The sequence below is a fragment of the Octopus sinensis genome, linkage group LG12 (genome assembly GCF_006345805.1).
Source record: "Octopus sinensis linkage group LG12, ASM634580v1, whole genome shotgun sequence".
Lineage (NCBI taxonomy): Eukaryota > Metazoa > Mollusca > Cephalopoda > Octopoda > Octopodidae > Octopus > Octopus sinensis.
The window spans coordinates 42,255,341-42,265,340 of NC_043008.1; the positions used below are offsets into that span (position 1 = coordinate 42,255,341).

At 35.5% G+C, this 10,000-nt stretch overlaps 1 long non-coding RNA gene across 1 annotated transcript in view; it reads right to left on the reverse strand.

Annotated features, from left to right (window-relative positions):
* The window catches only part of LOC118765616, a 23,082-nt gene that overhangs the window by 1,672 nt on the left and 11,410 nt on the right, over positions 1-10,000 (reverse strand). The window lies entirely within an intron of this gene.

Genomic DNA, 10,000 nt, shown 5'->3' on the forward strand with positions numbered 1-10,000 from the left:
TAAGATCCCAACTTTGACTCTCCATAAGTCCTAAATTATATTTTAGAATTTATGGGAGCAAGTGTCTTTGAAGATTCATATTGTCTTTGAATGCACGAAATAAGGAATAGATAGACAGCTACCAACTGATGCAGGGTCCTTTCTCTGTGTTCACTTGTCCTGTTTTCCATTTTTTCTCGTTGTTTACGTATTTCATTCACTTATTCCCACGTTTGTTTACGCATTTCATGTTCTTTACACTCTTGGTGACGTCCTGTACCCATATATGCACGTGTGTGCATGTGTGTATGTGTGTGTGGAAGTACAATGTCCCAGAGGTTAGGGGCAGCAGAATCGCGGTCGCAGAATCGCGGTTCCGATTCCCACACCGGGTGTCGTGAGTGTTTACTGAGCGAAAACACCTAAAGCTCCACGAGGCTCTGGCAGGGGGGTATTAGCAAACCCTGATGTACTCTTTCACTACAACTGTCTCTCAGTCTTTCTTCCTCTTTCTACTGTACCTGTATTTCGAAAGATCAGCCTTGTCACACTCTGTGTCACGCTGAATATCCCCGAGAATTACGTTAAGAGTACACGTGTCTGTGGAGTGCTCAGTCATTTGCACGTTAAATTCACGAGCAGGCCGTTCCGTTGATTGGAGCAAATGGAACCCACGTCATCGTAACCAGAGGAGTGTTACGTTGTAAGTATATACATATCTATATCTATATCTATCTATCTCTATATATACATATATATAATATATATATATATACATATATATATATACATACATATATAATATATAGATAGATACACACAATATTATATATTATATATACATATATATATATATATATACATATATACCTACATAATACATACATACACGCATAACATACATATAATACACTACATACGCAACATACATACATACATAATACTCATACGACATACATAATACATACATACATACATTCATACCTACATACATACATACATACATACATACAGCACACATACATATATACATACATACATACATTCATACATACATACATACATACATACATACATACATACATACATACATGCACACATACATATATACATACATACATACATTCATACATACATACATACATACATACATACATACATACATACATACATACATACATACATACATACATACAAAGATATTAGATATTAACTTTGTTTAAAATTCCAAGTCATGAAAGCGAATTAGTAATTCTCAATTTTTGTTCGCGGAAAGCGATGTAGAAGGAAGACATGAAAAGAAACTGTTCGTGTGAAGAGTGAAAAGAAAGACTGTATGTTTAGAGATGTGTTAAAATGTCAGCCGATATCTAGTCAAGGAGAAACAGACATTCTGCAGGTGATACTTCCTTCGTCAATAAAGAAACTAAAGAAAATGGCGCATCCAATTTGACATCTATATAGATACCGGTATAGATATAAAGATATAAAGATAGTTTTTGCTGTTCTTATAACAGGGAGTGTAAAGATGTAGATAGGTGGCGTTTGTGGTTAGTTTAAGCAGGAAGTGTAAAGTTTTGAGATAAAGAGATGTTTTGGATATGTGTTAAAATGTCATCTGATATGCATTCAAGACAATGTATCGTTTGTCACAGAATAAACGATGGAAACGTGGCAATGGAAAGGTGTTTCCAGGGTTAGAAACATATGGTAGCTCCGAGAGAGAAAGTAAAGAAAGCAAAAGAACATTATGTAAACAACAACATGATCAACGACAAACAACAGCTGCAACAAGAACAACAGCAACTATAATGGCAAGTAAATGTTCAACTCTGCGTAAGAATGAATAACTGGAATCGAGGCTTGAAAGAAATTTCGTTCACAGTAAAAAGAACTGATCGAATATCGATAAACTGAATGATCAGATCTGTTTGGTGACTGTGGCAGTATTGAGGGGAAGCGGAACTTGATTCAGAGAGAATTCCATCCAAAGACAAACCTGATTCCCCCAACCCTTCAGAATAGCAACCGAAAAATAAGTAAATTAATAAATTAGGAGGATAAGGAATCCTTGTTCTTAGTTAGTAAAATGGAAATGAAATAAAAAAATAGACTGGAAGCAAAAGAGAGTTTAAACAAATTATATCAGCAAAACCGTGTGGAGTCGAGTCGCTTGGAAAAACGCAAACACTTTATCCAAAAGAATAAAGTATCTCTAACAAACACCGAAAAATTCTAGAAATATTAACAAAGATTCTACTAGAAAACATCTTCAATGCCAAGAAATATTCAAACATGTTGCTAGTAATGCAATAGAGGGGGATACCCAATCATAGTGAATATCACACTGACACGAGAATGAAAAAAAGCATTGATGAATTGTGGTGCAAATGCTATGAGCTGAAAACGAGAGAGTAGATCGGATTCCAACTCCAGAACACTGTTCCCTTGTTACAGGTAACTAAAAATACAAAATAGTGAAATATGATACTAACAACACGTTCAGATGATAAAAGAGATGCGATGAGGAAGTTGACTACAGCATTTCTGACTGCCTTGGCTTTGCCATGTTCGAGTATATTTGTACGTAATGATCGAGTTGGCAATTAAGTCTGTAGAACTCTATATAGACTGTCCGCCTTGGAAACGGATAAAAAGTTATATAAGCCTGTATCAAACATGGTGAATAATAACGAGCTGGTCACAATCCAACTGGGATATGTCTGTCAAAACTGAGAAGGAAATGAAGACTAACCGATAAAACTTGAATATATTCAAACTGGTTGATATTTCAATCCCTTCCGACCATTTATATTTCGTGAAAAGAGAAGAAAAAGCTGTCAAATTACGATTTTGAAATTAAAACATGATCTTCTGCATAAACATAAATATAGTACCAGTAATAATTGTGGTATTAACTATAAATAAATTATATGAACAAACACATTCAAACTACACCTAGGCTTACTTCGTAACCTGTGTCTTATGAAGGCTTCTTTCGATCCAATAGTATAACTCAAACATTACTTTCACAGCACAAAATCCATTTCCTTTAGCATAACCCCAATAAAATAACCAAGCTTACAAGACACATACCTTACGCTGGCATTTCTACAGTAAGCCCGGTTTTGAAATATATTCCATGATTCAAGAAACTCCTATTTAAAAATTATAGAACAACCATGACATTATTTTACTTGTTCCAGCTGCTTTACGTCATTTTATGAAGTTGAATAGCAAAATTGCTCGAATATCGCTCTTTGACAGTTCCATTTCAAAGCATTATAACAATGGTGAAAAAAACATCAATGTTAATTTATTTATACATTTCGGTTTTAAATTTAAAAAAACCCAAAACTCTGCAAAAATCTGGTAGAAATTCTTCATGGTTCAAAACCTGATATATATATTTAATGTTATATAACTACTCACACATGTTTGGTATATATATATATATCCGGGTATAAGTGTTTGGTATATGTAATGTCGTATACCTACCTACACATGTTTCATATATAAAGATATATACCCGTTTATAAATGTTTGATATATATATATATATAATTTCTTCTACCTGTTTGGTATATCAACATATATAACATGTGTAATACGATATAACAATTATAAACATGTACAAGGATATTTTGTTAATATTTTACAATAGTATCAGTGGCCAGCATGTGTAAAAGAACCATAAATGCAAAATTATTAATTAATAATGAAAGGTGCAAGTAGTACCCTTCCTTATTAATTAGTACCATATAACATATGTGATACTAAATTTGGGAATGCTGTGTACCTGTTAATAATGTCCCCATGTTAAATTCCCAATATATTTATGAGGTCATGACAGTTTCCTTCTGGAAAGGAACGGAGATGGAATCGAAGACATAACGACTTCTATAAATCTTCGTTGGCGTTTTTACACAATAACATCTGGAAATGTCATAATGAAGGAAGAAGGAGACCCTGCAGCAACATGACGTGTGTGCATCCCGTTGGTGTGTGTGTGTGTGTGTGCGTGTGTGTGTATGTGTGTGTGTATGTGTGTGGTGTGTGTGTGTGTGTGTATGTGTGTGTGTGTGTGTGAGCGAGTGCTTGTGTTGATGATGCGATTTACAGAAGATTATTTTAGATTATGCTATTATAGATATATAACTACTTGAAGCCCATCTTTAAGCTTTCGGGAATTCTGTTATTGAGAAATATATGTCTGTTATTATCTCTGCAATAGATTTCGATTTTCTTCAGTGAAATCACACACATTTACGCACACACACACAATCACACACCCTCGCATATATACATACACATACACCACACACACACATACACACACACACATGCATACGCACACATATACTCAGAAATCCAAGCGCGCACAACCCACGCGCACTTCCACGTGGTCATGCGAATTGCTAAATACAGGAGTCGAAAATTCTTCAAACATTTATCTATTTAAAAAAAATAAAAGACGAACTAATTGGGAGATTCAGTGTTGTATTCGGTGTATTATAGTAGAGGGTGGGCATGGATGGAATCATTTTCACTACAGTCTTTTTGATCGGAGCTGACTCACGATTAAAACGCCATAGCAATAACAAATACGTGCATACATGCGAAACACACGCACACTGGCACTTTCACTTCTATCCGTATATATGTGTGTGTGTGTGTGTGTGTGTGGGTGTGTATCTTAGGATGTATGCATCAATAAGAGAAAGAGAGAATGCGTGTGAGTGGGTGTATGTGTGGATATGATTGCGTGTATCTGTGTATGGATCTGTATGTGTTTATGTAACACTCAGTATCTGTGTATGTGTATGTGTGTGCGCGAATGTAAATATACGAAAATCAGTGTGCGTGTGTGTATATATATGTATCATTGTATGTGAGTATTTATACGTGTGTACGCGTCTATGTGTTTGTATGTATGTATGTGTATGTTTTGTGAACGCGTGTATTTATGTGATTGTATGTGTTTCTATGTAGGCAGGTGAGAGTATACTTGTGTGTGCGTGTGTGTATATATATATATGGATGTGTGTGTGTAGGCACAATGGCCTAGTGGTTAGGGCAGCGGACTCGTAGTCGTAGGATCACGGTTTCGATTCACAGACCGGGAGTTGTAATTGTTTATTGAGCGAAAACACCTAAAGCTTCACAAGGATCCGGCAGGGGCTGGTGGCGATCCCTGCTGCATGCTTCTACCATAACTTTCTCTCACTCTTTCTTCCTGTTTCTGTTACACCTTCCACACTCTGTGTCACGCTGAATCTTCCCGAGAACTATGATAAGGGTACACGTGTCTGTGGAGTGCTCAGCCACTTGCACGTTAATTTCACGAGCAAGCTGTTCCGCTGATCGGATCAACTGGAACCCTCGTCGTCGCAACCGACGGAGTAGGTGTGTGTGCTTGTGTCTCTGAACGGTTCCGTCTTCTCTTCCTTCTCACAACAGCTGCAGCATTCCCGTTGTCATAAAATATTTGATTTCTAATTTAGTTTAAGTTGTGTTTGTATTTAAAGAGAGACGCAAAACTCATTACCTCAAGCAGAAGAGATTGATTATACGCGACATTAGACATAAAGGTGATCGAATATCAATCAGTGGGATTAAACGATATGAAATTGAAAGTAAGATCGAAATTAGGACAAAAACGTGAATTATTCAGGTGGAACGGACGAAGGCTAACATGGCCGAATCTTCGAAGTTCCTATAACCCCTCTTGTAAAAGTTTGAGAAATATTTACGTGAAAGAAAAGGCGTTGAGTAAATCTTCAGCTTAATTTTACTTTGTTCGTTATATGACTTGAGATGAAAACAAATATTTATGTATACACACACACACACACACACACACACACACACATATATATATATGTATATATATATATAAAGTTAATCCAAACAAGAAAACAAAAACAAAAAAACAACAACGCAAGGACGTGGAACAAATAAAGTATTATTGGACGCTCAGGAAAGAAGGGAAGAAGGGGAGTTTGACGTTTTGAGCGGAGCTCTTCGTCGGAAACATAGGAGAAGGAAAGATCCCGAGAAGGGAAGACAGGGGAAAAAAATCGCTAGTGATCAAATATATATATATTTCGATTTTGGATTTGGTTTGCAAGATTCTATTTGTCAGTTCGTGTGTTAAAGCATATTCTATTGTGTCTGGGGAAAGCCATTTTCTTTTTGTGCCTTAAAATTTTCGTTGCGTCTTGTAACATTTTCAAAAGTCTTGAGAGTTACGGCTATTGAAAATGTTGCAGGACGGAACGAAAATTTTAGGAAAATAAGCATAAGAAATAAGTGGAAACTGTACAGGTAAGTGTGTTAAATTATAAGGTACAAACAGAATATGACTCCCCCCAGACACAACAGGATTTTGGTGTAGAACACCTTAATTGTAAATAAAAAGTAAATAAAAGTGCGGTTAGGGGGTGAGTAATTAGCATAGTGAATATGGATGGGAGGTGGATAAGAAGAAGAAGAAGAATGAAGAAGAAGAAGAAGAAGAAGAAGAAGAAGAAGAAGAAGAAGAAGAAGAAGAAGGATAAGGAGGAGGAGGACGAGGTGGAGGACGAGGTGGAGGACGAGGTGAACGAGGAGAAGGAGAAGGTGCAGCAGCAGGAGTGGATAGATAGGAGGAGCGAGGAGGAGAGGAGGAGAGGAAGAAGAAGAAATAGGAGGAGGGGAGGAGGAGGAGGAGAGGGAATAAGAAGAGAGGGGAAGAAGAATGATAAGGAGGAGGAGGAGGAGGAGGTGTGGTAGTAGGAGGTGCAGCAGCAGCAGGAGGAGGGGATAAGTAGGAGGAGGTAAGAGAAGATGAAGAAGAAGAAGTGGAGGAGGAGGAGATACATGGATGAAAATGTGTGCTTATAAGTATGTGTATATTTATGAATGTATATATATATAGAGAGAGAGAGAGAGACAGACAGACAGAGAAAGAGAGGGTGAGAGAGACAGACAGACAGAGAGATAGATAGATAGATAGATAGATAGATAGATAGATAGATAGATAGATAGATAGATAAATAGATAGATAGATAGATAGATAGATAAATAGATAGATAGATAGATAGATAGATAGATAGATAGATAGATAGATAGATAGATAGATAGATAGATAGATAAATAGATAACTAGATAGATAGATAGATAGATAGATAGATAGATAGATAGATAGATAGATAGATAGATAGATAGATAGAGAGAGAGAGAGAGAGAGAGAGAGAGAGAGAGAGAGACGGGTAGAGAGATCTAAATCTTTTCTTTTCGCGTTTCCTCCAGCAAATTGATTGCGAATCACAATTGGCCATTTACTAAATATGTAACTCTCATGTTTGCAGTTCTTACAATGATTCAATTTCCTTGACTACAATGCAATTCATTTGGTTGTTCTCACCAAAGAAATTCAAGCAAAATTCCAAAAATAACCAATCAAACGTTTCTCCTAAAATTCACTAAAATCTATTCAGTCAGTAATAACACTTGTCGAATAGCATTAATGGCTGCTAGAAATATGCTTCACGTCTGAAAATAGTCGTCATCGAACAGAGATATAAAACCAAAATATTTTATACGTGATCAATTCCCTATATTTGTTTCTGGGCATATGTTTAAGGATTGAGAATCTAAAGTAATCAACCTGGTTTAGGGGAACAGGTGTGGTTTTTAAAAAGCTATAGGTTTTTTACTTACGGGATTGTTTTGTTGCTATTTCAGTCAAACCGGTTAGAAGAACTGAGATTTCTTCGTTGTGTCGGCATTTTTCTAGTGTTTTGTATTGCATGTTATCAGTTTCAAGACCGATGCATTGCTGGTCTTTCACAGGTCAGAATATGTCGGCTGTTTTAAATTATGAAATAACAAATAAATGACATGATAAATTGCAGAGGTAAGCAAATAGGAATTTTATGAGACGTGGAGTTAGTAGGTGGGAATACCAGCAATAAAATCCCTTTCACGGCGGTTCGATACATTATTAATGTGCGTATCATTAACAAGACACTGTTGAAGGATTTCGATATATATATATATATATATATATATATAATATTATATATATATTATCACTCAAATTTGTATTTAGTAGAGGAAACAAAGATTCTTTGCATCCTGCGTTGTAAATTCATTTAACGGTTTTCTTAATACAAGCTCATGTATATGTATATAAAGACGCATGGCTCAGTGGTTAGAGCATCGAGCTTACGATCGTGAGGCTGTGAGTTCGATTCCAGGACCGGGCTGCTTGTTGTGTTCTTGAGCAAGATACTTTATATCACGTTGCTCAAGTTAACTCAGCCGTGGAAATGAATTGCTGGCGCCAAGTTGTATCAGCCCATTTGCCTTTCCCTTGGATGACATCAGTGGTGTGAGAAGGGAGGCTGGTATGCATGGGCGACTGCAGGCCTTGTGCCGCGGCGGGTAACTTTTTAGGTGAAATCCCATGATCTTCTCCTCTCTTTCTCTCTCTCTCTCTCTCTCTCTCCATCTATGTCTCTCTCTTTATATATATATATATGTGTGTGTGTATGTATGTATGTATATATGTATGTATAAGGGTGGCCTATTCTATAACGGTGATTCTTACATTTCTTCATCTTTTAGATCTCACGCCTGCAGATTATATGAGGTATAAAATCTTTCTTAGTGAATTTTCAGTATGATTAAACAATATTTGGTAGTGTCACAAGGCTGATATGTATGGTAATATATATCTATAAATATATGTAGGTGTGTGTGCGTGTGCGTGTGCGTGTGTGTGTGTGTGTGTGTGTGTACGTAGGCAACGGATAAATATACATGTATACTTGTATGAATTTATGGATGTTATAAGTATATTTATGTATGTTTGCGTGTGTGTGTGTATCTGACTATACATATATATGTGTATTAATATATTAATATGTATTTGCGTGTGTGCGTGTTTGCATATATAGGTAGATATATGTATGTATATATATATATATATATATATATATATACATATATATATTATATATATATTTCAGAGGAAGTAATCCACAACCGTTTGTACAAACCGAAAAGCAAAACGAAAATTTCCGAATAATTGGCAGCCGAAAAAAACTTATTGTACACTCCTAAAACTCTCCTCAGTTAATTAATAATATATATTTCTATGTTTTCTGTTAGGAAATCATTAATTACCAAATTTGAAAAATTAGTTGAGAGAAATTCATTAATTTCTTAATATTTTTTCACACACCCACACACACACACACCACACACCACACACCACACACACATACCATATATATATCTATAATATAGATAGATAGAGAGATAGATAGATAGATAGTAGAGAGAGAGAGAGACGGAGGAGAGAGAGGAGATAAATATACAACTATATATATGCATATATACACATGCATATATATATATTGTATATGTATATATATATATTTGTATATATATATATATATATATACGTATATGTATATGTGTCTGTATATATTTATATGCCTATATATATACGTGTGTGTGTGTATGTGTGTGTGAGTGTATGTATGTGTGTGTAATCTGTCATGAATATTAAGAAAATATATGAGTAAAAAATCAGATTCCAGAGAGAATAGTGTTGTGTATGTTGTTAATATTATATTTATCGATAAAGTTTAAAGTTTCTTAAGTTAATATGCCGCAGGGGCAAAGGAGACATCTTGACATTGCAGAAGATTTCATAGATATGGTTTCGTTAATAAATATTGCAAGTTTGGAAGGAGGGTGGAGATTTTTTCGACGACTTGTAACGGAGTTCAATTCGATAGTATAATGGTCGTTACTGGTACGTTTAAGCCTTGGAATTACCTCTGCTAGTCTTTTACAAGCTATCTGTCTCCCAAGAATAAATATTTACGGAAAAGTCATTTATATTCTTTGCAGAAACTGTCATCTCAGAAATTTCCCTACAAGGCATGATAACGAATAATATCAACTTCTAATCTCGGACTCACAGATTCACAAACCTAAGCAATTTAATATTCATTCTAAATAA